At 38.9% G+C, this 28,000-nt stretch overlaps 1 pseudogene; it reads right to left on the bottom strand.

Moving 5' to 3' along the window:
• Positions 1 to 16,913: 16,913 nt before the first annotated feature.
• LOC129883888 (5S ribosomal RNA) lies at positions 16,914 to 17,030 on the bottom strand (annotated as a pseudogene).
• Positions 17,031 to 28,000: the final 10,970 nt, after the last annotated feature.

Raw genomic sequence — 28,000 nt, 5'->3', positions numbered from 1 at the left:
TTTAGCAACTTAGACTACCCACGAGTATTCATCCCTTCGCTCGCCTTCTCGACTAGTTCCTTAACTAGTTAAGGCGTTAATGGAAATCGGACAGCACCTCTCCTATAATGTGCCCTATCCGAATTCCCAATCATTTACATAGAACCTACAGCCAACCAACAACATAACCATCAGCTTATATATATATATATTATAGCAACATTACACAATATAAACCCCAAACAATTCATTGGAAACTACGATACCAAAACTAGGGTTTTTATCCTTCCTTTCGTGAATTCTTTAATTGTGCAAAGCGGAGGGTTGTGTGGCTGAAACCAGCAGCTCCCACGCCCTTATTAACTCATATTCCAGCATCACAATACATCACCACACGACCATCAGTCACACACCACAAGCACGACACATTATTCGATTACAATTCAACTATAGCGATTCCAATTTCGTTTATTTTGAATGTTGAACTTTTCACAACTTTTTCCCAAATTCCATCAGAACAAAAGGTGTGTAATACACCCTATAATAACATCATAAACTTCAAATTAGAGGGGAAGACCTTACCTTTCCCAGAATTGACTAGAACTCGCCAAAATTGTGCCTCGGAACATTTTTTAGCACGATGTAACGCCGTGGCAGCTTGCTGACCGATTTTTGCTGCACCAAACTCTAATTTTATACTACTAATACTTCCATATCATCGTTGTTTACACTAGGTAATTAATTTACGGAACGAAATCGTGACTTACCTTATTTTTTCTCCTAAGCCGTCACTTTTTTCTCTCCACTTTAGGGTTTGTATTTTCTTGTTTTGGCTGAACTTTTGAGGAAAATTCTGAAGTGTATGCTGTATATACACATATATATGTGGTTCTAGGGAGTGAAAAATGTCATCCCCTGGAGGTGACACGTGTCCAGGCCCAATTGGGCCACCGCATCCATGCGTTGAAGGAGAGGCTACCACGTGGCAGTGGGGCCCACCTCCCCCAAGCAGGTCAGTCACCTACTTGAACCCAAGCAGGTGGGTCACTGCTTGCTTGAGGTGCTTCCACGTGTCACCTCCTCATTGGCTGCCACGCGTCTTTTTTTTCCTCTTCCTCGTGGTTTTGTAATCTTGTCTTATTTTGAGAGCCTATGTCATCCGTGCTACGCAAGATTGGTATGCACTCAAATAGCTTAGGTATGTAAAACTTTTAAGTTAAGGGCGTACGTCGGTAAATCAAGTCCTACAACTCATCACTTGGCCTCCAACTCCTTCCGACTTCTCTTGACCCTATTTCCAACCTTCCCTACTATGGGGTGTCACATTCTCCCTTTTTGGAGTTGTTCAATAGGGTCGTAACTCAGGTGGATCACATGATAGCTTCTAAGTAACTTAAGGAACCTTCCGAGTTCAAGAATGTGGGGTGTAATAGAAACTACCTCCTTTCTTTTGGCATATTTTTTGCATAAGTATGTAAAGATACTCTTCTTTGCTTTTGACATGTCTCGACATAAGTATATGATGATATATGTATATGATGACTCCATGAAGGAAAGTAGAGAGTATATAAAGCCTATCCTTTCTCTTCTTTTGGCATGTCCTAGATGTACGTAAAAGATGATACAATCTCTGAGGTGACTCCATTCCTAAGTGTTTCTTACCTATCCTCTAATGTTGGAACTCTTACAATAACTGAGCTATTGCTTCTCATGTTTTTCTATACATTGGAAAGTAGTAAGTATGTAAAGCTAACCTTTCTTTCTTTTTGCCACGATCTTTATGAAACAAATAGATGAAGTGTATATGATTCCAAGGGAGTTCCTCTTTTTAAAGTCACAAGGATAGTCAACTTCTTGATTCCCAAAAGATATTTGATAATGACTTGATATAGGAATATGATTCCAAAAGTTCCATTTTGACCTAATCCATAGTGGCAATCAAAAGGTACTTGATATGACTCTTGTCTTAGTTTTTAACTGATAGCACATTTTGAGTATTCCATCGAGTCTCAAATACGATCTAAAATGCATATGGTTACTCACTACTCTACTCATGTATATGGTAACCCTTCTATCACCGAGTCCTAGAACGGGTATGTTGTCGTGCGTAGTTAACTGTATTATTATCACGACCAAACCCCGTAGGCCATGACTGGTGTCCAACCTGGACCCCCGTATACGTAACTTTCAAATATAACCAAATTAAAATATGGGTAATGTGATACAACCCCCCAAAACCCTAATGGGTTAAAACTTTTTCATGTTAATGTAGCCTCTTTCATTCGTATAGTATCATAGAAGAGAATGCAAGCCAACAAGGCTGCAATATCGTAAAAACATTTACAACGTGCCATATAGGCACAACCGAAATAAACACATGAACAACCCACACATACATGTCTAAAGACCTCTAAGAATAGTACGGTAACATATGGCAGGACAGAGCCCCCGCCGTACCTCTGAATAAACAAATACATATATACATCAGAGGACCAGTACAAAAAAACTAGGCTCCAGAATAATGGAGCACCTCCAATCATAAGTAAGCAGAAATTCTGAGCTGGTGGATCTCTGAAATGAACGTATGTGCTAGTGGGCATGAAACACAGCCCTCCAAAGAAAGGGGGGTCAGTACGATATATGTACTGAGTATATAAAGCATAACAATACATAACTGAGCTGACAACTGAAGTAGAGATGCAGGAAACAAATATAACAGTTAACGAATTTCTCTACCTATATCTTATGACATGAGGGCATGTATACCTTCCTTACATACCATACCTGGCCCGCTATGGGACTTGGTGCTATAAGTGTGTCACTATATTTCCATATGCATGCCTACAGAATTTATCCGGCCCTTCAGTGAGGGACTCAATGAAGGTGTCATTTCATCATTTATCATGCCCGACCCTTCATGGGACGTGGTGAATGATCATTGCATCATATATCATGCCCGACCCTTCATGGGATGCGGTGAATAATCATTTCATAATATATCATGCCAGGCCCTTCATGGGACGCGGTTAATTTATCATGATCGGCCCTTCATGGAATGCAGTAAATTTATCATACTTGGCCCTTAATGGGACGCGGTGAATTTATCATGCCCGGCCCTTCATGGGACGTGGTAAATTTATCATGACCAACCCTTTATGAGACGTGGTGAATTTATCATGCCCGACCCTTCATGGGATGCGGTAATTTATCATGCCTGGCCCTTCATGGGACACGGTAAATTTATCATGCCCGGCCCTTCATGAGACGCGGTAAATTTATCATGCCCGACCCTTCATGGGACGCGGTAAATTTATCATGCCTGGCCCTTCATGGGATGCGGTGATTTTATCATTCCCAGCCCTTCATGGGACGCGGTGAGTGACGTATTAACAGCCTATATGAGTAAACTAATGAGAAACCATATGCAATTAGTTCATCATCTGAGATTCGTATAACAATCATCATAGACTATCATTTGAGGATCAAAACTATCATCGTCTCACGTATCCTCTAACTTCCATTAGGGGCCACATGTCTTATGTAATCAGAGACACTTGTCATTATAGTGTTCTTAGGCATGGGAGCTCATACATTCAATTATTAAGGTAATACCAAATATCTTATGCAATCAGAGACACTTGTCATTATAGAGTTCTTAGGCATGGGAGCTCATACATTCAATTAGTATTGATCATATAGGCACTCGAGGGTAGCAGTTCAACTACTTGTATAGAAGGCTTGAGGGTGATAGCTCAGCTACCTTAAGAGCCTTAGAATTTAGAAGTGAACACGAGTAAATAGGCTCTACATATATTACCTTTTATCCTATAGAAGCCTTAAAAAGGCAATAGCTCAACTATTACAGAAGTTCTACCATTACGAAGTGGATAAGAATTATGGACTGTACTAGGAGCTTTACGAATGGAACTATCCCCAAGTTCCATATACAAAACATTCATAACTTATATCTAAGACATGCCAAAATAAAGAAGAATAGCTTTACCTACTTATGCCCAAAACATGCCAAGAGAAGGAATAAGCTTTACATACTTATGCCAAAAGAAAGCTTCACATACCTCGTATGGACTTCTCTCAATCACGCCCACGTCGTCTTCCTCCGAACCTATTTAACATGGGAGAAATGAGAGTATCAATAACCTTAACTTTTCAGTTCCCTCAGTTGCACCTTAGCATTCATGGAACCTATTTCCTTATTCGTCTCCTCGACTAGTTCTTTAATTCGTTAAGGCGTTAATGAAAATTGGGCAGCACCTCCCCAATAAAGTGTCCTATCTGAATTTCCAATTAAATCCCTAATCACTATAGCACACCAAAAACAACTCCCTGCAATATATAAATATAAAACATGGCGACATCACGCAACACAAGCTCCAAACAACTTGCTGAAAATTACGACACCAAAATAGGGTTTCTAGTCTTTATTTCGCAAAGCCTTTATTTATACAAAATAAGGGGTCATGTGGATATTACCATCTGCACCCACAACCATTTTAGAGCATATTTATTCCCTGTAACAAATCCCCACACACCTGCAGCAGTACACCACAAGCACAACACTTTACTTCGACGATAATTCAACTATAGTGATTCCAATTTAGTTTGTTTCGAACGTCAAGCGTTTCTATGGTGTTTTAACGTTTACGGCCACTTAAACAACATATAATACACTTAATAAAAACAACATAAACTCCAACGTAAGAGGATAAACTTTACCTTACCCAATATTGGCCAAAACTGCCAAATTGCAACTCGGAAACTTTTCAAACTTGCTGAAATCGCGTGGACTGCTTGTTATCCGTTTGGTGCTTCCCCAAGCCATGATTTTTCATTATTAACACCTTAATATAATTTAAAATATATTACCAAAACTTAGGAGAATATAACCAAGCCATACCTTAACAAACGGCTTCCCAAACCTGCTGAAAATTAACTTCGGAAACCCCCTTAACGTGCTGAAAGGTGTGGACTATTTGTGCCACTTCTCCGCTTCCCCAAATTTAAATTTTATGTTATAAAAAACATTAAATAACTGTGGTATACCTTAAATAATTAATTTATGAAATAAAACTCCGAGTCTTACCTTGGCAGCCCCAAACCCGTAGCTCCTCTTCTTGCCCTCCAACATTTTCCTCTTCCTCTTTCACACTTTCTCTTGTTTGTTCTACATATAAAGCTGAAGGTATAGTTCCGTAGGTATTATAAAACACATATATACATCTCCACGTGCTTGAGGAACACTGTAGATAATTAATTCACGGAGGAAAATGCTGAAAAACTAACCTTGAACTCTTTCAAGCCATGGCTGCCTCCTTCTCTCCTCTCACGTTTCTCTCTATTTTTGGCTTCTGGATTGGATGAATACTGAACTTAGGGGTCACATAACACATATATATACACCTCTTTAGAAGGTTCCACATGGCAGCCTCCTAGGGTGACACGTGGCAGCCTTTTAGGGTGCCACCTCAACCCATGCGGCCAATCACATGCTGCCATGTGGTAGTGGGGTCCACCCCAAGCTGCTGCGTAGGTGCATCACCTTCTTGTCCAAGTAGGTTCATCACCTAATTTCTTCGAGTAGGCGCGTCATTTCCTTATTTCACTTTCGTGAGCTTGTAATCTCGTCTTACTTCAAGAGCCTATGCACTCCATGCTACTTAAGCTCGACGTATACTAAAGTAGCTTAAGTGTGTAGGACTTCTAAGTTAGAATCTTATGCAAGCAAGTCGAGTTCCACAATTTGTTAGTTGGCCTCCAACTCCTTTCAAATACTTATAACTCTATTTCCAACCTTCACTATCACGGGGCATCACATTCTCCCTTCCTTAGAGTTATTTGGTAACGTGATATATAATAGGGAGCACATGGAGATTTTCAAAAATCTTACGAACACGTCTCAAGGTACAGAAGTACGGGATATAACATCCTTCCCCCCTTGAGAACATTCGTCCTCGAATGTTAACTTGTCTTATAGGGTTTCAAGGAGATTTTGGGCGTTCTCTATAACAGTCGCCATCCGCTGCATTTAGGAGTTCAAATTACCCTTGGATATAGGGAACAAGTACGAGTATCTTTCCTCGATCTCTTTTTCGAATTCTCAGGTCATCCCCTCCCTTTGTTTTTGTTTTGCCACATTTCTTTGACGAAAGTCATATCCTCAATTCGTAACCTTTTAATTTGCCAATCCAAGATGGCGATAAGTTTCTCCTTGTAGGATAACTCTTCCATTTCATGGACTTTATTTATGGGACATACTCTGGTGGATCACAAGTACATTTGCAAAGCATCCATATCTGATAGACTGGGCGTATGGTTTCCAAATCAGGCGGTAAGTTCAATTTACAAGTAACTTTGTGTATCTTACGAGCAACTTGATAAGTTCTAATGTATTTTGAGCTAAGTTTCCTTTTCTTACCGAATGTTATTATTTCCTTTTCCAATTCTAGGAGAATTTCGGCAGAGTTTCCTCTATATTTCGTAACTATCCCCAAAACTTGCATGCAGGAAATACCAACAATGCCTCACAGGGCCAACATATATATTCATCTCACATCACAGCCATACAGGGCTTTCAATATCACCTCATATCGTAGCCACACAAGGCTTTTAATATCAATAATAGTATAAAAATAATAGACTTACCTCCTATGTCTAACTTCGAACTGCATCTGTTACACTTCTCTGTCTACTTTCCTTTCAGTTTTCAACTTCATATTTCAATCATACTTCAATATCTTACTTGGTACATATATTTCGTGCCTTGGATTACCTGTGTGGTTGGTAACTTCCAATATCATCAGTCATTTTCTTCTATCAATGTTATCCTTCTACTGAAATCAGAGGTTAGTATAACGAATTTTACTTCCTATGACTCATCTCTATTGCACAATCTTTAGATATAAAAGAAGAGTAACATCCTAAATGTCATGTAGCTTCCTAATTATAGATGTGACGCACAATACACCGATAAACAAGACTCTACTAGACACGGTCTGCAGACAACCCAAGGACGAACTGCTCTGATACTACTTCTATCATGACCCAACCCCGTAGGCCGTGACTGGGGTCTAACCTGGACCCCCGTACATATAACTTTCAAATATAACCAAATTGAACTATGAGTAATGTGATACAACCCCCCAAAACCCCAATGGGTTAAAACTTTTTCATGTTTATGTAGCCTCCTTCATTCGTATCGTATCATAGAAGAGAATGCAAGACGACAAGGCTGCCATATCGTAAAAGCATTTACAAGGTGCCATATAGGCACAGCCAAAATAAACTCATGAACAACCCACACATACGTGTCTACAGACTTCAAAGAATAGTACGGTAACATATGGCGAGACAGGCCCCCATCGTACCCCTGAATAAACAAATACATATATACAACAGCAGACCAGTACAAAAAAACTAGGCTCTAGAATAGTGGATCACCTCCAATCATAAGTGAGCGGAACTTCTGAGCTGGCGGATCTCTAAAATGAACGTCTGTGCCTGCAGGCATGAAACACAGCCCCCCAAGGAAACAGGGGTCAGTACAATATATGTAATGAGTATATAAAGCATAACAATACATAACTGAGCTGACAACTGAAGTAGGGATGCAGGAAATAAATATAACAGTTAACGAATTTCTCTACCTGCCTCTTATGACATGAGGGCATGTATACCTTCCTTACATACCATATCTGGCCTGCTATGGGACTTAGTGCTATAAGTGTGTCACTATATTTCCACATGCATGCTTACAGACTGTATCTGGCCCTTCAGTGAGGGACTCAATAAAGATGTCATTTCATCATTTATCATGCCCGACCCTTCATGGGACGCGGTAAATGATCATTGCATCATATATCATGCTTGGCCCTTCATGGAATGCGGTGAATAATCATTTCATCATATATCATGCCTAGCCTTTCATGGGACGCGGTGAATTTATCATGCCCGGCCCTTCATGGGATGCGGTAAATTTATCATGCCCGACCCTTCATGGGATACGGTGAATTTATCATGCCCGGCCCTTCATGGGACGCGGTAAATTTATCATGCCCGACCTTTCATGGGATGCGGTAAATTTATCATACCCGACCCTTTATGTGATGCGGTGAATTTATCATGCCTGGCCCTTCATGGGATGCGGTAAATTTATCATGCCTGGCCCTTCATGGGATGCGGTGAGTTTATCCTGTCCAGCCTTTCATGGGATGCGGTGAGTGACGTATTAACATCCTGTACGAGTAAAATAATGAGGAACCATATGAAATTAGTTCATCATCTGAGATTCGGTATAACAATCGTCATGGACTATCATTTGAGGATCAAAACTATCATCGTCTCACGTATCCTCTAACTTCCATTAGGGGCGACATCGATGGAGTCTCAATAGTCCTAGGCTTTTATTAATGTAATACCAAATGGCTTATGCAATAGGAGACACTTATCATTATAGAGTTCTTAGGCATGGGATCTCATACATTCAATTAGTATTATAGTCGCGGCCTATGGGGTTGGGTCATGCCAGAAGTGGTATCAGAAAAGTTTATCCTTGGAGTGTCTATAGACCGTGTCTAGTAGAGACTTGTTTATCGGTATGTTGTGCATCAAATCTATGAACAAGAGGCTACAAGAAATTTAGGATGTTACTTTCCTTAATATCTAAGATCGTGCGATAGAGCCGAGTCATAGGGAAGGAAATTCCTCATACTAACCTGTGATTTCAGCAGAAGGACAATATAGATAGAAGGAAGTGACTGGTAATATTGGAAGTTACAAAGCACGCTGTAAGCAAAAGCATGAAAGATATACGTCAGGTAAGGTGTTGAGGTATGATTGTAATGTAAAGTTGAAATTGATAGGAAAGGTACCTAGAAAAGTTTAACTGGTGCAATTCGAGTGGACATACGAGGTAAGTCCATTTTTATACTATTGATATTGAGTGCCTTGTGTAGCTGCGATATGATATGATATGAATATATATATGCGTGCCCTGTGAGGCATTATTGGTATTTCCTACGTGCAGGTGTTGAGATAGGTAGAAATACAAAGGAAACTCTGCCCAAAGTTTCCTAGAAAAAGAGAGAGAATGAGATACAGGGTTCTAGTATGTCTTGAAAGGTCGTGCCTATAATAAGAATGAGATGTGACTAAAATAGGAGTATGGCTGACCTTGATAAATAAGGTAATAACTGAAGTGATGGTAATAGTAATGAGGAGGTCAATATTGGTATGGAAAAAGAATTTGGAAAAGACTGGTGCGACTAAGGGATTATTTAGATAAAGATTAAGTGCATTTACCTCACCTAGCCTAATTAACCCTTAGTAGAAATCGTGAAAAAGGTTGAGAAGTGTTATACTATGGGGTTGAACACGAATATGATATAATGTGAATATAATAAGGATCATTATGGAGATCAGTAAAGCCTAGTGAGGTAGTGTCCAAAGATAGGATATGGTCCGTGTGATAAGAATATAAAGATATGTGTTAAATGGGAGGGTGAGCTATAGAAACAATAAGGAAGACTTATCAAGTTTGGTAAGGAACATTTCGAACAAGATATATGATAATAAAAATGATAGACAGGTGACAGAGCAGCTGTGTAAACTAGTGCACGGAGGAGACTCAAACATTACTGGATAACCAACCCTAAGGATTAGGGTTAAGAGATAAAAGGCAGAGTGACAGTTAAAGTCCTCTAAAAGAAATTGAAGGGTGATATATGGGGTTAAATATTCCAAAATGAACGTGGTTGAATGCATTGCTTCCTTAAGGATACTATTCAAGTACCAATCATCAGATAAGATTTTATATGATATATCGGGAATTTGAAGCACCTCATGGTTGTATTAAGGTTTCATATGGGGCAACCTAAAGTATAGGTGATATAACATAAGATATGTATATGGTGAAGTATACCAAATATATAGGAAAGGACTCATATGCATTTGGAAAGTTAAAAATAAACAGACAATGACATGAACACACCCTTAAGGGGGAAGTTGATATGAGATATACAAGCATGAGATGAACCCAACCGATATGATGATGAGTTAATGTGAACACTTAAAAATTTTAGGTGAGATCCCATGCTGGAATGAGCTGGCAAGATCTAAAAGCCAATAATAGATAGATAGAAGCCAAGATGATATCTAAAATAGTGCGGAGAATTATTGGTAGATACATTGAACAATATGACATCATAGAGTGGGTGCATACAAATGAGATGAATACAATAAGAGAATAACACTGAATAAGTTAAAGGACATTTAAAGGATAGCAAGGCTATACCTGACTAAACGTCATGATGTTGGCAACAGAGTTATTGGCTACTTATATAGAGACATAGAAGTAGAACAAGAGGAAGGATAAGAGGTCTCTCCTAAGGTAGAATATTAGATGACTTAAGAGTAAGTAAAGAAAGCGAAACAAAGATGATAAAATAGACTGCAACTGTATATCAGTATAATGAAAAATGTGGAGCAGAATAAGTCAAGAGAAGAAAAGACTATGAATAAAAGTGAACGTACTTTGTACAAATTGTACAAGAATAGTTCCACAACCTACGAGTGTGGGTATGTTAAGGGTTAGATCAAGTTGTTACTTGATAAAAAAAATAAGAACTCAGTAACAATAATATGATTGCAATATTTTGGGTACATCAAAGAAAAGTATGAGATAGTTTGAGGCAAAACTATTTAGATATGGTTAGTATTAAGGGAAAAAGCCATAGTGAAACCTGACATCAATCGAAGCAGGGTAAGAGACAATGTAGGGTCTGCACGAAGACTAATATGGAAATTGTAAGGGATATTCAGAACTGACTAAGAACCTACACATGCTCATGCAAGGATTTCAATATGACGCGGGGTAAGAGAACTAGAAAGGAAATCTGAGTAAAGACACATTGAAATATACCTAGAGTATTATAAGTTGGCATAAGAGAAATTGTGAAATAGCTTAAACAAGATCAAGCATCAAAAGCCTGATAACCTATTATAGGAGATAGAATCTCGACTTGGAAATATACAGGCTCAGATGTGATCCAACAAGTTATTGATAAAGTTAAGTTTATTTGGGGAAAAACTATTAATAGCCTAGAGTCGACAAAAGTCATACACAGATAATTGAAGTTGACCCATAGAGTTTGAAGTTAGAGATTGGAAGTTCTTAAATCCCTCACCAATGAAAAAAGTAGTGAGATGCAGCCAGAAAGGGAAACTTATCCCAAAATACATTGGTCCCTCATCAAATCAGTAGTAGGATGGGCATAGCGACCTATAAGTTGGACCTACCATCCAATTTATTAGCAATACATCCAATTTTTCATGTGTCAATGCGCCACAAATATATAAATGACCCTTCCAGAGTATTTCCCATGGATGAGGTCCACGTAACAGAGGAGTTATCCTATAAGGAGAGAAGATAAAAATATAGAATAAACGACCTAGGAAGTCAAAGAAGAGATAGAAAAGAAATAGTTGTCCCTATTCCTGACGTCTATAGGTGACCTAAACTCCTAAATTGATTGGGTGGATAAATAAGAGCCCAATGGGTGACAACTACTATAGAGAATTCTCAAAGTCCTTGTAAGACCTTATGAGATTAATTAACATTTGAGGATGAATGTTCTAAAGGGGGGAAGGATATTATGCCTCACACTTTTGGTACATGGGAACACCTATTTAGCTTCTCTAAATCTATCATGTGATCCACATTATCTATAACGTTACCAAATAACTCTAAGGAAGGGAGGATGTGATGCCCCATAATAGTGAAGGTTGGAAATATAGTTATGATAATCCAGAAAGAGTTGGAGGCCAAGTAATGGGTTGTAGGACTCGACTTACTTGCGTAAGCCACTAACTTGGACGTCTTACATAACTAAGATACTGGAGTACACATCGATCTTAAGTAGCAAGAAATACATAGTTTCTTAAAGTAAGACGAGATTACGAACCTACACAAAAGAGGATGACATATGGAGGCCTAAGGAGATGTCACATAGCATCATGAGGGAGTGACATATGGAAGCATGTGATTCACCTACTTAGGATCAAGTAGGTGATCCACCTCCTTGGGGGTGGGACCCACACTGCCACCTGGCTGCCTAGGAAGGCTTGCATGAATGAGATGGCCCAATAAGGGATGGACACTTTTCACCCTTAGGGGATTACACATTTCACCTCATAAGGATGCATATATATAGGTGTTACATGTTGTATACACCTTAATCTTCAGCAAGATTGTATTAAAAAAAACAAGAGAAACCCTAGGAAGCTTAGAGGGAGTAGCGATGACCTTGCCCAAAAAAAAAGGTAGGACCCAATTTTTCTCCATGAATTAATTATTTAAGGTATCCTACGGCTACATGATGACATTTAATAGCATAAAATCAATATTTGGGGTAGCAAGAAGTGCAGCGAGCAGCCCCACCAATTTTCAGCACATACGGAGCTTCCGAATTCAATTTTGGATGTGTAAATATTAGTTGGAGACGTGAAAATATGTACGTCACCTCTGAAGGAGGCTGCAAGTCGTGTAGGGACTATTTTGGTGTATTCTAGTCGGCTTAATATTTAGCTAGTGTCGTTGTTATTTGGGGTTGTATTGGGAGTTGTTTTGTAGTGTTGAAGGTCTGGAAAAATGTCTAAATATAGGTATAAGTGCTGCTGATTGCATCCGCATTATGTCCCATTTCATGTGGTTAAGACTTTACAAAAATAAAGATTAAAAACCTTATTTTGAAGTCGTAGTTTGAGCGGGGTGTTTGGGACTTGTTTTGTGTAATGTTGAAGTGTTATAAGTGTGTATTGGCTGCTGGTTGTTGTGATTAATATGTCTACTAAGTTTTGGAGGTTAATTGGAAGTTTGGAAAGGGCGAGTTATAGATGACATGTTGCCCGAATTCCATTAACTTCTTAACTAACTAATAGACTAGTCGAGACTAGTCAAGAAAGGCAAATCAGGAATTGTTTCCTATGGGTTCTTGGTTGTAGATTTGGAAGCTTGAAAGTTAAAGGTTATTAACATTAGTATTATCTTCGTGTTAAATTTGTTCGGAGAACAACGAGACAAGACGGGTTAAAAGTAATCTATAAGAGGTATGTAAAGCTTATCTTTTCTTTTCTTTTGGCATGTATTCAAAGTTAAGTAATGAATAATATGATCTTGAGGGTAAATATACTCATAAATGCCAAGCGTAATTCACAGTTCTTACTTACTCCTTGATGAAAGCACTCTTACAGTAATTGAACTAGGGCCCTCAAGCCTTCTATATTAGGGAAAGTAGTAAGTATGTGAGGCTATCCACCTTTCTCTTAGCATGTCTCTGACATAAGTATGATATTTATTTGAAATGTGGGGACAAATCTACTCATGAAACTCCGAATATGATTCACGACTCCTTCCTACTTCTTGAAGTGAGAGCTCCTATGTTAATTGAGTTAGTGTCTCTCACTGTCTCCTAGATGATAAAAAGTAGAGGGTATGTAAATCTTAACTTTTCTTCTCTCTTGGTATGTGTTAGCTATAAGTGGTTGGTGTATGAAATGTGGGAACAATTCCATTCTTAGAACCCCAAGCATGATTTTTACATCTTATTCACTTCTTGATGTTAGAACTCTTATGATAGTTGAGTTGTTGTCTTGTAAGCCTCTTACGTGATGAAAAGTTTTATTCGTGAAACCTATCCCTCTATTACGACCAAAGTCCGTAGGCCATGACTGGTGCCCGATTCGGGCACCCAGACGTACCCATAGCCCCACTGAGTATGTTAACAGAATAACCAAATAAGGAAATCAAAAGAGAGCGCTGGAGAGTGCACGAAAATAGATGTAGCATATGAAGGCCTTTAAGGCAGTCACTAAACACAAGCCCAAAATATATATTCATATACCACCTCACAAGTCTATAGAATGATAGCCTAGTCATATTACGAGACTGGGCCCCATTGTACCCTTAACCAACATGTACAAATGTACAATAGAAAAGTTAGTACCAAAATAAGGCTCCGGACAAAGGAGCACTGCCAACCCATAGGTTGGATATCCTACGCGAGAGGATCAGCAAACCGAGCGTCTGTACCTGCAGGAATGTAATGCAACCCCCGAAGAAAGAGGGTCAGTACGGGCAATATACCAAGTATGTAAAGTATGGACTATAATACGTAAAGCCATTACTAGAGCAGAAGGTGCGAAAATGAGCCAAAATATTCGGAATACCAAAATACTTTTCATAACCACAGATAATGTATGCAGAAAACATATGCCATATCTGGCCCCATTATGGGACTTGGTGAATAAATCGTGGTTGCTGCCCCATTACTGGCGCCACAGCAAATTATAACTCCAGAGTAGGGAATATCTCCATAATAGATCATATCATATCAGATGGTCATATCAGGTTATATCATATCATATGTGTACATGGCAACATCATAACTCCATAAATCCTGGCCCGGGCTCAGTGAAAGAAGCATTGAGGCATCTACGAGTAGAGTAGTGATAAACTAAATACAAAACATTGCTAGAGACTCAATAGCGTAACTCCGATTCCAAGTCATATAAGAGAAATTGAGCAATAATCATAGTGCATGTCTTTCATATGTCACGATGGTCTATGTCAAAATAGTCTTTCGGAAATCATTTCCATATTTCAAAATATATTATGAGGCTCAATGGAATAATTAAAATAAGCTATCGTTCAAAATCAACACAAGAGTCATATCAATTACCTTTTGAAAGTCACTATGGATTACATCAAAATGGAACTTCTTGAATTACATACTCGTATCAAAGTGGAATAAAATGTCCTTTGGAAATCAAGAAATTGCCATCCTAGTGGGTCTAGGAATAGGAACTTCCTTAGAACCATAAAAGAATTCATATATTTGCTTCATAAAGACCACGCCAAAAGAAAGATTAGATTTTCATATTTATGTCAAAAAATGCGAAGGGAAAGAATAAGCTTTACATACTTATGCCAAAAACATGCCAAAAGGAGGAAACGTTAGCTTTACATACCTCTTACAGTTTACTCTTAACACGTTTGCCTCGTCGTCTCTTGAACCTATTTAACATTAAAGTAATTATAAGGTTAGTTACATTCGACTTTCCAACTTGTAATTGTACCACAAATTACCCATAGGAACCAATCCCTTATCCATTTCCTCAGACTAGTTCATTACTAGTTACGAAGTTAGCGAAAATCGGGCAGCAACTCCCCTATAAATTATCCTATCCAAACTTCCACTTTAACCTCCAAATCATAGAGCCAACCAAAAATAACAATAAGAATCATATATATAAGTAAACCACTTCAACATTACACACCACAAACTCCAACTAACTCATTTAAAACTACGATACCAAAATATGGTTTTAATCTCTATTTCGTAAAACATTTAACCATATGAAATAAAGGGTCATGTAGATGAAACTAGAAGAACCTACACCTATTTTAGAACACTTTTCATCCCTACAACACAAAATCAAACCACTTTCAAGCATAGCACAACAACCACAATACACTACTCGACTTCGGTTTAACTATAACGGCCTTAGTTTAGTTTGTTTCTAACGTCAAGTACCCTTGTGCTATTTCTATACTTCCAGAAACAAATAAAACGTGAAATACACTCCATAAAAACACCATAAACTCCAAATTGAAATAAAAACCCTTACCTTACCCGAAATTGGCCAAAGCTTGCCAAAACTTGCCTCGGAAGTTCCTTAATTGTGGCTGAAATGTTGTGGCTGTTTGCTATCCTTTTTGTGCTGATACAAACCATAAATTTACATTATTAACACCTTAATATCATGTAAAAACCCTTAAAAACGTGGGGTAATATAACCAAGCCATACCTTGCTAAAACTTGTCTCGGAAGTTCTCTTAACATGCTTAAATTTATTGGACTGTTTGTATCTCTTCCTTGCTGCCACAAAATGAGATTTTAAGTTATTAAACACCTCTATATAATCTTATTATATAATAAATAATTAATTCATAGAGAGAAATCCGAAATCTTACCATTAATTGAGCCAAATTCGTGGCTCTCTTTTTCTTGTTCTTCACGTTTTTCTCTCCCTCTCTCTCACACATTTTCTAGTTGTAAAATGAAGTCCAAATTAAAGATTAGTCATATTTACACATGTATATAACCTTTTTGGAAAGTTAAATGTGTCATCCTCTAAGGTTGACACGTGTCAAGCCCTTAGACAGCAACATCATCTCATGCAACCAATCATATGCTACCACATGGCGGGTGGTGTCCACCCCAAGCTACTGAATCACCTACTTGAACCTAAGTAGGTGCATCATGTGCTTGTATGAGTAGGTGCATCACCTACTTATTTTAGTAGGCGCGTCGTTTCCTTATTTCTCTTTCATAAGCTCATAATCTCATCTCACTTCAAGAGCCTATGTATTACTTTCTACTTAATATCGACGTTTACTCAAGTAGCTTAGTATGTAAAATGTCCCAAGTAATAGCTTTCACAAGTAAGTCGAGTTCTACGACTCACTACTTAACCTCCAACTTCTTCCGGATTCTTATAACCCTATTTCCAATCTTCTTTTTTATGGGGTATCTCCTTCTCCTTTCCTTAAGTTCATTTGATAGCGTTATAGATTATTCGACTCACATGACGACTTCTAAGAAACTTAATAGCCTTCCCAGAAACTTAAGAAGTTTAAGAAGCGTTTCAAGGTACAAAAGTATGGGGTTTAACATCATTCCCCCCTTTAGAACATTCGTCCTCAAATGTGAACTAAAACCTTCCTTCGGATCTTATACCGACAATATGGAGAGTTCCTCTATCCTGTTTCCATAAAATATACTTTCATTGAGCAATCAATATTAGAGTTCCAAAAGGTAGGATTACCTGTAGACGTAGGAAATAGGTACGCATACTTGCATTTCATTTCATCTTTCACTTCCCAAGGGGTCACCCATCCTAGTATTACCCTCACCAAGCACACTTAACTTCAGAGTTCTGATGGAATCCGGTGCGTTAGTGCTGGTATGATCACATACATCCCTTATGGGATCTCATTTGAAGTTTAAGCATTCCCTTTTACATATGATAGCGTTAGTTTATTTTCTCTTACGCTTATATTTCTTTTGTCCACTTCCCCCTCTTGTAGGGTGTACCTATGTCATCCTCTGTTTATTTTCAACTATTCACATGCAATTGATTCTATTCCAACATATCTAACATGCTCCACCATACTTACATCTTCTGTTAGATCATCCATACTTTAGGTTGCTCCTATAAGAAACCCTAGAACAACCATAGGGCGCTTAGTATTCTCGATAAATAGTACATAATTTAGTCCAAGTACTGGTACTCGAGTCATACAACTTAATGTAGGAGTTTAGCTGAAGCCACATTTCATTCATCCTAATTAGTATGTAAGTAGTGCTTATAGTCGTGTCCAATTCTCCATTCGGGGGCACTTATACTCTGATGAAACATGTTTCACGTTTTTTTATCATATTGTTTTCAATGAATACCACTTGTTCCTTTGATAATTTCACAATGCCTTAGTTGTTTTGCAATTTCTATTCCCTATCCTTGGCCACTGCCTCGCTAGGCTTTACTGATTTCCATAATGATCCTCATTATATTCACATTATATCCTGTTTGTGTTCAACTCCGTAGTATAACGCTTCTTAACCTGTTTGACGATTCCTACTAAGGGTTAATTGTACTCGGTGAAGTAAGGGTACTTAATATTCTACCCTTCTTAGTCAGTCTTATCCTTAATATCTTACAAGCGGTCTTATTAATACTTCATATCCATCATAATTATGTTTCCCTGGTACTTTTATCTTAATCATACTGTTACTTCTTTTAGCCATAGTTCATCATAGTTTTCCCTAGATCTACCAGTCGTCTCGAAATCAACTCTTAGGATCACAAGTATTTTCCACTTTGTTTTACCATACCAGTATCGACCTCCTAGTTATTATTGCAATCAATTCACAACAATTAACTTATTTCTTGAAGTCAGTCATACTCCTAGTTTAGTCACATCTCATTCTTATTATGGACGAGGTATATTAGAACCATGGATCTTATTCTCCTTTTATTTCTAGGAAAATTTAGGTAGGGTTTCCTCTGAATTTCTTACTCTCTCAACACCTACATGCAGAAAATGCAAACAATGTCGCACAGGGCCAACACATATACTCATATCATATCATATTGCAACCACATAGGGCGCCCACACTTAACATTATGGAAATGGACTTACCTCATATGTCCACTCGAACTACACCTGTTGCACTATCCTATTTACCTTTCCTTTCACTTTTCAACCTTATATGTTAATCGTATTTCAACACCCTATCTGACATATGTCTTTTGTGCCTTTGCTTACCTGTGTGCCCTATAACCTACAATATTATCAGTTACTTCCTTCTATAGATGTTGTCCTTCTACGGAAATCACAAGTTAGTATGAGGAATTTCATTCCCTATAACTCGTCTCTATCGCACGATCTTAGATATGAAGGAAAGTAACTTCCTAAATGTCCTATAGCCTCCTGTTTGTAGATGTGGTACACAACACACAGATAAACAAGACTCTAGTAGACACAGTCTGTAGCCATTCCAAGGACGAACTGCTCTGATACCACTTCTGTCATGATCCAACTCTGTAGGCCATGACAAGTAGGCGATTTGGGCACCCAGATGTACCCATAGCCCCACTGAGTATGTTAACAGAATAACCAAATGGGGAAATCAAAAGAGATCGCTAGAGAGCACACGAAAATAGATGTAGCATATGAAGGCCGTTAAGTCCGTCAATGAACACAAGCCCAAAATATATATACCTAACCCACATCACAAGTTTATAGACCTCTACAGAATGATAGCCTATTCATATGATAGGACAGGGCCCCATCGTACCCTTAACCAACATGTACAAATGTACAACACAAAAGTTAGTACAAAAATAAGGCTACGGACAAAGGAGCACTGCCAACCAACAGGGTGGATATCCTAGGCGAGTGGATATCCTGCAAGTATGTAACGCAACTCCCGAAGAAAAGGGGTCAGTACGGATAATGTACCCAGTATGTAAAGCATGGACTATAATACGTAAAGCCATTACTAGAACTGAAGGTGCAAAAATGAGCCAAAATATCTAGAATACCAAAATACTTTTCATAACCACAGATAATATATGCAGCAAACATATGCCATATCCTGCCCCATTATGGGACTCGGTGAACAAATCGTGGTTGCCGCCCCATCACTAGCGCCACATCAAATCATAACTCCAGAGTAGGGAATATCTCCGTAATAGATCATATCATATCAAATGGTCGTATCAGATCATATCTCTTACACCACACATTTTCTAAACTCTAAATGTCTCTTAAGTTCCTTAGACATTATCGTATGATTCATATAGGCTACTACACTATCAAACGACTCTAAGGAAAGGATAATGTGATACCCCATAGTAGAGAAGGTTGGAAATAGAGTCATAAGAATCCAGAAGGAATTAAAGGCTAAGTAATAAGTCGTTGGACTCAATTTACCTACGTAAGCTACTAACTTGGCAGTCTTACATACTTAATCTATTGGAGTACGTACCAATCTTGCGTAGCATGGATGACATAGGCTCTTAAACTAAGATGAGATTACGAACCTACGAGGAAGAAAAAAAAAATAACGCGGGGCAGCCAATAAGAGGGTGACACATGGAAGCACCTCAAGCAAGCATGTGACCCACCTGCTTGGGGTCAAGTAGGTGACCCACCTGCTTGGGGGAGGTAGGCCCCACTGCCATGTGGCAGCCTCTCCTTCAGCGCAAGGATGTAGTGGCACAATAGGGGCTGGACACATGTCACCTCTAGGGGCTGACATATGTCACTCCCTAGGACCACATATATATGTGTATATACAGCATACACTTCAGTTCTTATCCCAAATTTCAGCCAAAGTGAAGAGAAAACAAACCCTAATCTAGGGAGAAAAACATGGCGGCTAGAAGGGAAAAATAAGGTAAGTCCCGATTTTGTTTTGTGAATTAATTATCTAGAGTATACCACGATGACATGGAAGTATTAGTAGTATAAAATTAGGGTTTTGTGTAGCAAAAATCGGACCGCAAACTGCCTCGACGCTACAGTACGCTAAAAAGAGTTCTGAAGCACAATTTTGCCAAGTTCTAGCCAATTCCGGGAAAGGTAAGGTATTACCCTCTAATTTGAAGTTTATTATGTTATTATAGGGTATATTACACACCTTATGGTCTGCTTGAAGTGGTGAAAAAGTCATGAAAAGTTTAACATTCGAAATAAATGAAATTGGAATCGCTATAGTTGCATTATAATCTAATAATGCGTTGTGCTTGTGGTGTGTGACTGTTGGTCATGTGGTGATGTATTTTGGTGATGTAAATGAGTTAATAAGTGTGTGGGAGCTGCTGGTTGCATCCACACGACCCTCCTCTTCGCACAAATTAAAGAATTCACGAAAGGAAGGATAAAAACCCTACTTTTGGTATCGTAGTTTTGAATGAGTTGTTTGGGGTTTATATTGTGTAATGTTGTTATAATATACATATATATGAGCTGATGGTTATGTTGTTGGTTGGCTGTAGGTGTTAAGAACATTATTGGGGAATTTGGATAGGGCACATTATAGGGGAGGTGCTGTCCGATTTCTGTTAACTCCTTAACTAGTTAATGGACTAGTCGAGAAGGCAAGAGAAGGGAGGAATGCTATGAATACTCGTGGGTAGTCTAAGTTGCTGAAAAGTCTAAGGTTGTTAATACTTGTATTACTTCCATGTTAAATAGGTTTCGAGGAGAGTGACACAAACATGATTAAGAGAAGTCTATAAGAGGTATGTGAAGCCTATCCCTTCTCTTCCTTTGGCATGTCATAGAGGTAAGTTAATGGAGATATAATCTCTAAAGTGATTCCATCCCTGAACGTCTTCTATTCACTCCTGAATGTTGAGCCTTTATAATAGTTAAGTTACTTGCCTTGAATCGTTTATATACTAAGGACTTAATGAAAATATGGACTCCTAGTCATATGACTATACGAAGGCAAATACTCTGAAGTTCTTAAATGAATAGTAATACTTTAGCATACGTCTAGGGACCTCGAGATGCTAATTAATGGAGCCCCTAATGGCATTTAGAGGGCAACTAGAATGACTATACTATTACTTGAATCCTCAGATGATAGTTTAGTCCTTTTACATAGTCGAGTCTCTAACGTCCATGTAAATTGCATATAGTTACTCACGACTCTACTCGTGTATACTATAACCTTTCTTTCACCGAGTCTCGGGCCGAGTACATTATTGTGCACAATTCACTGCATCACTCACAGAGTCCCTCACTAGAGGGCTGGGTACGTATGTATATATATGATGATAGGTTGGAATAAGGTGGTGATGGCATCGGGCCTATAATGGTCCTACAGATGTGATTCACCGTACCCCTGAAAGGGCCGACTATATTGTATAAATTAAGCAAGCATGCTTTTGTAATTCACAGAGTACAGGTACACGTTTCTGATTTGATAATTTGTTCCCCTACTTCTCTGTTTTGGATATACCTCCAGTTGTATTATGTTACGTTTTACATACTCAGTACATATGTCGTACTGACCCTCCTTTTCTTTGGGGGCCTGTGTTTCATGCCCGCAGGTACAGGTACACAGGTTAGGGATCAGCCAGCATAGGAGTCCCACTCAGTAGTCCAAGAGCGCTCCATTGTGCTGGAGCCTGATTTTGGGTACTAAACTCTGATGTGCATATTAGTTTATTCACGGGGTAAAGTGGGGGCCCTATCTCACCTTATGTTATTATTTTATTACTCTTAAAGGTCTGTGGTTATCCTAGGCGAGTGGATATCCTGCAAGCATGTAACACAACTCCCAAAGAAAAGGGGTCAGTACGGACAATGTACCCAGTATGTAAAGCATGGACTGTAATACGTAAAGCCATTACTAGAACTGAAGGTGCTAAAATGAGCCAAAATATCTAGAATACCAAAATGCTTTTCATAACCACAAATAATGTATGCAGCAAACATATGCCATATCCGGCCCCATTATGGGACTCGGTGAATAAATCGTGGTTGCTGCCCCATCACTAGCTCCACATCAAATCATAACTCCAGAGTAGGGAATATCTCCGTAATAGATCATATCATATCAAATGGTCGTATCAGATCATATCTATTACACCCCACATTTTCTAAACTCGAAATGTCTCTTAAGTTCCTTAGACATTGTCGTGTGAGCCGGATAGGCTACGACACTATCAAATGACTCTAAGGAAGGGATAATGTGATACCCCATAGTAGAGAAGGTTGGAAATGGAGTCATAAGAATCCAGAAGGAATTGGAGGCTAAGTAATGAGTCGTTGGACTTGATTTACCTATGTAAGCTACTAACATGGTAGTCTTACATACTTAAGCTGTTGGAGTACGTACCAAGATTGCATAGCATGGATGACATAGCCTCTTAAAATAAGATGAGATTACGAACCTATGAGGAAGAAGAAAAAATAACACAGGGCAGCCAATGAGAGGGTGACACGTGGCAACACCTCAAGCAAGCAGGTGACCCACCTGCTTGGGGTCAAGTAGGTGACCCACCTACTTGGGGATGGTGGGCCCCACTGCCACGTGGCAGCTCCTCCTTCAGCGCATGGATGTGGTAAATCGTTTGATAGATTCGAGTCATAGGGAATGAAATTCCTCATACTAACCTGTTATTTCAGCAGAAGAACAATATAGATTGAAGGAAGTGACTGACGGTATTAGAAGTTACAAAGCACGCAGGTAAGCAAAAGAACGAAAGATATACATTAGGTAAGGTATTGAGGTATAATTGTAATGGAAAGTTGAAATTGAAAAGAAAGGTAGCTAAGAAAGTTTAACAGGTGCAATTTGAGTGGACATACGAGGTAAGTCCACTTTCATACTGTTGTTATGATATGATTTGAATATATACATGTGTGGCCTATGAGGCATTGTTGGTATTTGCTGCGTGCATGTGTTGAGATAGGGAGAAATACAAAGGAAACTCTACCTAAATTTTCCTAGAAATAAAGAAAGAACGAGATACAAGGTTGTAGTATGTCTTGCAAGGCCGTTCCCATAATAAGAATGAGATGTGACTAAACTATGAGTATGGCTGACCTTGATAAATAAGTTAATAACTGAAGTTGTGGTTATAGTAACGAGGAGGTCAATATTGGTATGGTAAAAGAATATGAAAAAGACTGGTGAGTCTAAGGATGATTTAGATAAAGATTAAGTGTGTTTACCTCACCTAGCCTAATTAAACCTTAGTAGGAATCGTGAAAAAAGGTTGAGAAGTGTTATACTATCAAGTTGAACACGAACATGATATAATGTGAATATAATGAGGATCGTTATGGAATTCACTAAAGCCTATTGAGGCAGTGGCCAAGGATAGCATGTGGTCCGTGTGATAAGAATGTAAAGATAGGCATCAAACAGAAAGATGAGCGATAGAAACAATAAAGAAGACTTATCAAGTTCGGTAAGAAAATTTTCGAACAGATTACATGATAATGGAAATGATAGACTGGTCACAGAGCAGCTGTGTAAAGTAGTGAGCGGAGGAGACTCCAACGTTATTGGATAACCAGTCCTAAGGATTAGGGTTAAGAGCTAAAAGGAAGAGTGACAGTTAAAGTCCTCTAAAAGAAATTGAAGGGTGATACATAAGGTTGAATATTCCAGAATGAATGTGGCTTAAATGCATTGCTACCATAAGGATACTATTCGAGTACTGATCATCAAATAAGATTTTATACGATATATCGGGAATTTGAAGCACCTCATAATTGTATTAAGGTTTCGTACGGGGGCAACCTAAAGTATAGGTGATATAACGGAAGATATGGATATGGTGTAGTATACCAAATATGTTGGAAAGGACTCATATGCATTTGGAAAGTTAAAAATAAACATATAATGACATGGACATACCCTAAAGGGGGAAAGTAGACATGAGATATACAAGCGTGAGATGAACCCAACCGACATGATTACGTGTTAATGTGAACACTTAAATTTTAGGTGAGATCGCATGCTAGAATGGGATGGCAACATCTAAAAGCCAGCAATAGACATATAAAAGTCAACACAATATCTAAAATAATGTAGGGAATTATTTGAAGAGACATTGAATAGTATGACATCATAGAGTGGGTGCTACAAACGTAAAGACATTGAATAGCAAGGCTAAACCCGACTAAAGGTCAAGATGTTGGCAACAGAGTTATTGCCAACTATACATAACTCGTCTCCTGTCTATACTCAAAATGCACTAATAGGTAAAACAAAACATACAAGCCGACAAGACTATTGTAACATATAGGGTCGTTCCATAATACACATATACGCGAGCCGACAAGGCCGCCGCGACTCAGGGAACACCCTAAATCATAAGTTATATCTATACAGCTGTACATACATACATATACAACCCATAGACTACTCAGATACATCCCATGTACAACTCACATACACATACAACCCACATCTATACCTACAGACCTCTAAGAGTAAGAAAAGCAGTAACATAAGATGGGACAGGGCCCCCACTGTACCCGTGAACAAAATAAATATATACATCAAGGTTTAGTACACAAAGTGAGGCTCCAGCACAATGGAGCACTTCGGGACCGCTGAGTGGGACTCCTAAGCTGGAGGATCCATAAACTGTGTACCTGTTCCTGCGGGCATGAATGTAGCCCCTCCCGAAGAAAGGGGGTCAGTATAATATATGTACTGAGTATGTAAACATAACATAATACAACTGGAAGTATATCTGAAATAGAGAAATAGGGAATAAAATATCGAATTAAAAACTTATACCTATACTTTGTGAATCATAAAAACATGCATGCTCAAAATATACCATATAGTCGGCCCTATAAGGGATCCGATGAATCATATTTGTAGTATCAGGCCCCATGCCATTTCCACCTTATTACAACACATCATCATTATATATATACATAGGTATGCCAACCCTCTAGCGAGGGGATCGGTGGATAATGCAGTTAATTAGATGAATCTGATAACCAGCTCGGGACTCGGAGAAGAAGTGTCACAGTATACACGAGTATAGTAGTGAGAAACAAAACACAGTTCAAATCATTATCTTAGACTCAATGAAGACATCAAGCGAATCATCACTTGGAGGTCAGGGTAGGAATGTAATTATTTCAAGTGCCCTCTAACTGTCACCCGGGGCTATATCAGTTATGATCTCAGGGACCCTAGACGCATTCTAATGTGAGGCCAATTCACTTATGGAACTAGAACATTTGTTATCAAATAGTTTTAAGACTTGGTGTCTGTACATTCGTACCTCTTTAACATATAGAAGTTTCCAGGGAAATAGTTTAACTACCATAGAGTTCAACATCCAGTAGTAAATAAGAGATACTTAAGAATGGAATTAGCCGGTGCTCGTATCACATTCAGCTTACAACTAGGACATGCCAACAGAAGAAAAAGAATGAGTTTACTTACCTATGCCAAAATATGTCAAGAGAAAGTTTCACATACCTCTTACGGGTTACTCGTTATCCCGTTTGGCTCGTCGTTCCGTGAACCTAGATAACATGGAAGCAACATGAGTATCAACATCCTTAAACTTTTCAGCATCTTACATTAGCTATGAGTATTCGTAAAGTTCATTTCCTCGCTCGCCTTCCCGACTAGTTCCATAGTTAATTAAGGAGATAACAAAAATTGGAAAACACCTCCCATATAGCGTGCCCTATCCGAATTCCCAATTATGTCATTAATACCTACAGACAACCAACAATATAGCCAGAAGCTCATATATATATATATAACATGGAAACATTACACAATATAAACTCCAAATGACTCGCTTGAAATTACGATGTCCAAAATAGGGTTTCTAGTTTCTATTTTGTAAAACCTTTGACCGTACGAAGCGGGGAGTCATGTGGCTGTAACCAGAAGCTCCCCCACCTCATTTAGAACATTGTTTTAGGCCCTGAAACACGTCACCACACAACCAAAAGCATCCCCCACACGCATAACACCTTATTTCGACAACAATTTAACTATAACGATTCCAATTTAGTTTATTTTGAACGTTGAGTATTTGCATGACTTGTTTACACTTCCAGGAGCCTACAGGGTGTATAATATACCCTATAAATACACCATAAACTTCAAATTGGAAGGGAAGACCTTACCTTTCCCGAAATTGGTCAAAATTCACCAAAATTGCGCCTCGAAACTTCTCTAGCGCGCTTTAAACGCCGTGGCTGCTTTCTGTCCATTTTGAGCCGCACCAAACCATGATTGTATACTAATAATACTTCCATATCATTGTGGTATATGCTAGATAATTAATTTACAGAGCAAAATCGGGACTTACCTATTTTTTTCCCTTGGCCGCCCTCTTTTTCTCTCTAGTTTAGGGTTTTTTGTTCTTTTTTTGCCTTGGATGATTTTTGGGTTATGAACTGAAGTATATCTTACATATACTTACATATGGTTGGTCCTAAGAGGTGACATGTGTCAGCCCCTAAAGGGGACACGTGTCCTGCCCCTATTGGGCCAGCGTGTCCATGCAAGCAAGGAGGGGCTGCCACGTGGCAGTGGGGCCCACCTCCCCCAAGCAGGTGGGTCACCTACTTGACCACAATTAGGTGGGTCACCTGCTTGCTGGATGTGTTGACACGTGTCACTCCTGCATTGGCTGCCACGTGTCCTCTTTTCCTCTTCCTCGTGGGTTCGTAATCTCTTCTTATTTTAAGAGCCTATGTAACCCGTGCTACGCAAGCTTGGTACATCCTCAAGTAGCTTAGGTATGTAAAAAGTCTAAGTTAGTAGGTTACATAGGCAAATCGAGTCCTACGACTCATCACTTGGCCACCAATCCCTTCCGACTTCTCTTGACCCTATTTCCAACCTTCTCCATTATGGGGTATCAAATTCTCCCTTCCTCAGAGTTATTTGATGTGTGTGGACAGTAGGGGTCTCATGGCCATTTTCAAGAAGGTTAGGAACACGTCTCAAGGTTTAATAGTGCGGGGTGTAACTTCCTTCCCCCTTTAGAACATTCATCCTCAAATGTTAACTCAACTCACAGAGTCTTACGAGGATTTTGGGGGTTCTGTTTAATCGTCGTCTCTCAATTCAGTCAGGAGGTTATATTACCTTTGTATATAGTGAACAAGTATAGATATTTTCTTCCTATCTCCTTTCTGACTTCCCAGGTCATCCTTTTTCTGGTTTTTGTCTTGCTACAATATCTTGACGGAAGTCACATCCTAGTCCACGATCTTCTAATCTATCGATCCAGGATGGTGATAGGTTGATCTTCGCAGGATAACTTCTTTATTATGCTGACTTTATCCACGGAATATATTCTGGAAGGGTTCACTTATACAGTTACGGGACACTGACGGGTGGAAGACTAGGCGTATTATTTTTAAGCCAGATAGTAGGGCCACTTCACAGGCAACTTTTCTTATTTCGCACATGGTCTGGTAAAGACCAATGTATCTCGGGCTCGGCTTCCCCCATCTTGCCGAACCCTATTACTCCATTCATGGGAGACACCTTCAAAAACACCCAATCGCTCACTTGAATTTCCAAAGAGCGACGTTGATTGTCTGCATATAGCTTCTGTCGGCTTTGGGCACCTTATAATTTTCCTTGAATAAGCTTTACCTTGTATACCGCCTATTAAACCACAACTGTGACTAATGCTAAACCAACCAATTGGCGACCTATACCTCTGCCATACTAAATCTCATATGGGGCCATCCGGATACTAGAATAATAGTTAATATCGTAGGTACTCCTGACAGATGGTAGGCAATTGTTCGAGTTACCTTTGGGGCCAACCGCATAGGCCCTCAACATATCATATACCTGAATTTCAAAGTTAATCGTGCTTACCATCGTTTCAAATATCCCCTTCTAGGGCA

Source organism: Solanum dulcamara, chromosome 3 (assembly GCF_947179165.1).
Source record: "Solanum dulcamara chromosome 3, daSolDulc1.2, whole genome shotgun sequence".
Classification (NCBI taxonomy): domain Eukaryota; kingdom Viridiplantae; phylum Streptophyta; class Magnoliopsida; order Solanales; family Solanaceae; genus Solanum; species Solanum dulcamara.
This window is presented reverse-complemented; position numbering and strand designations above follow the sequence as displayed.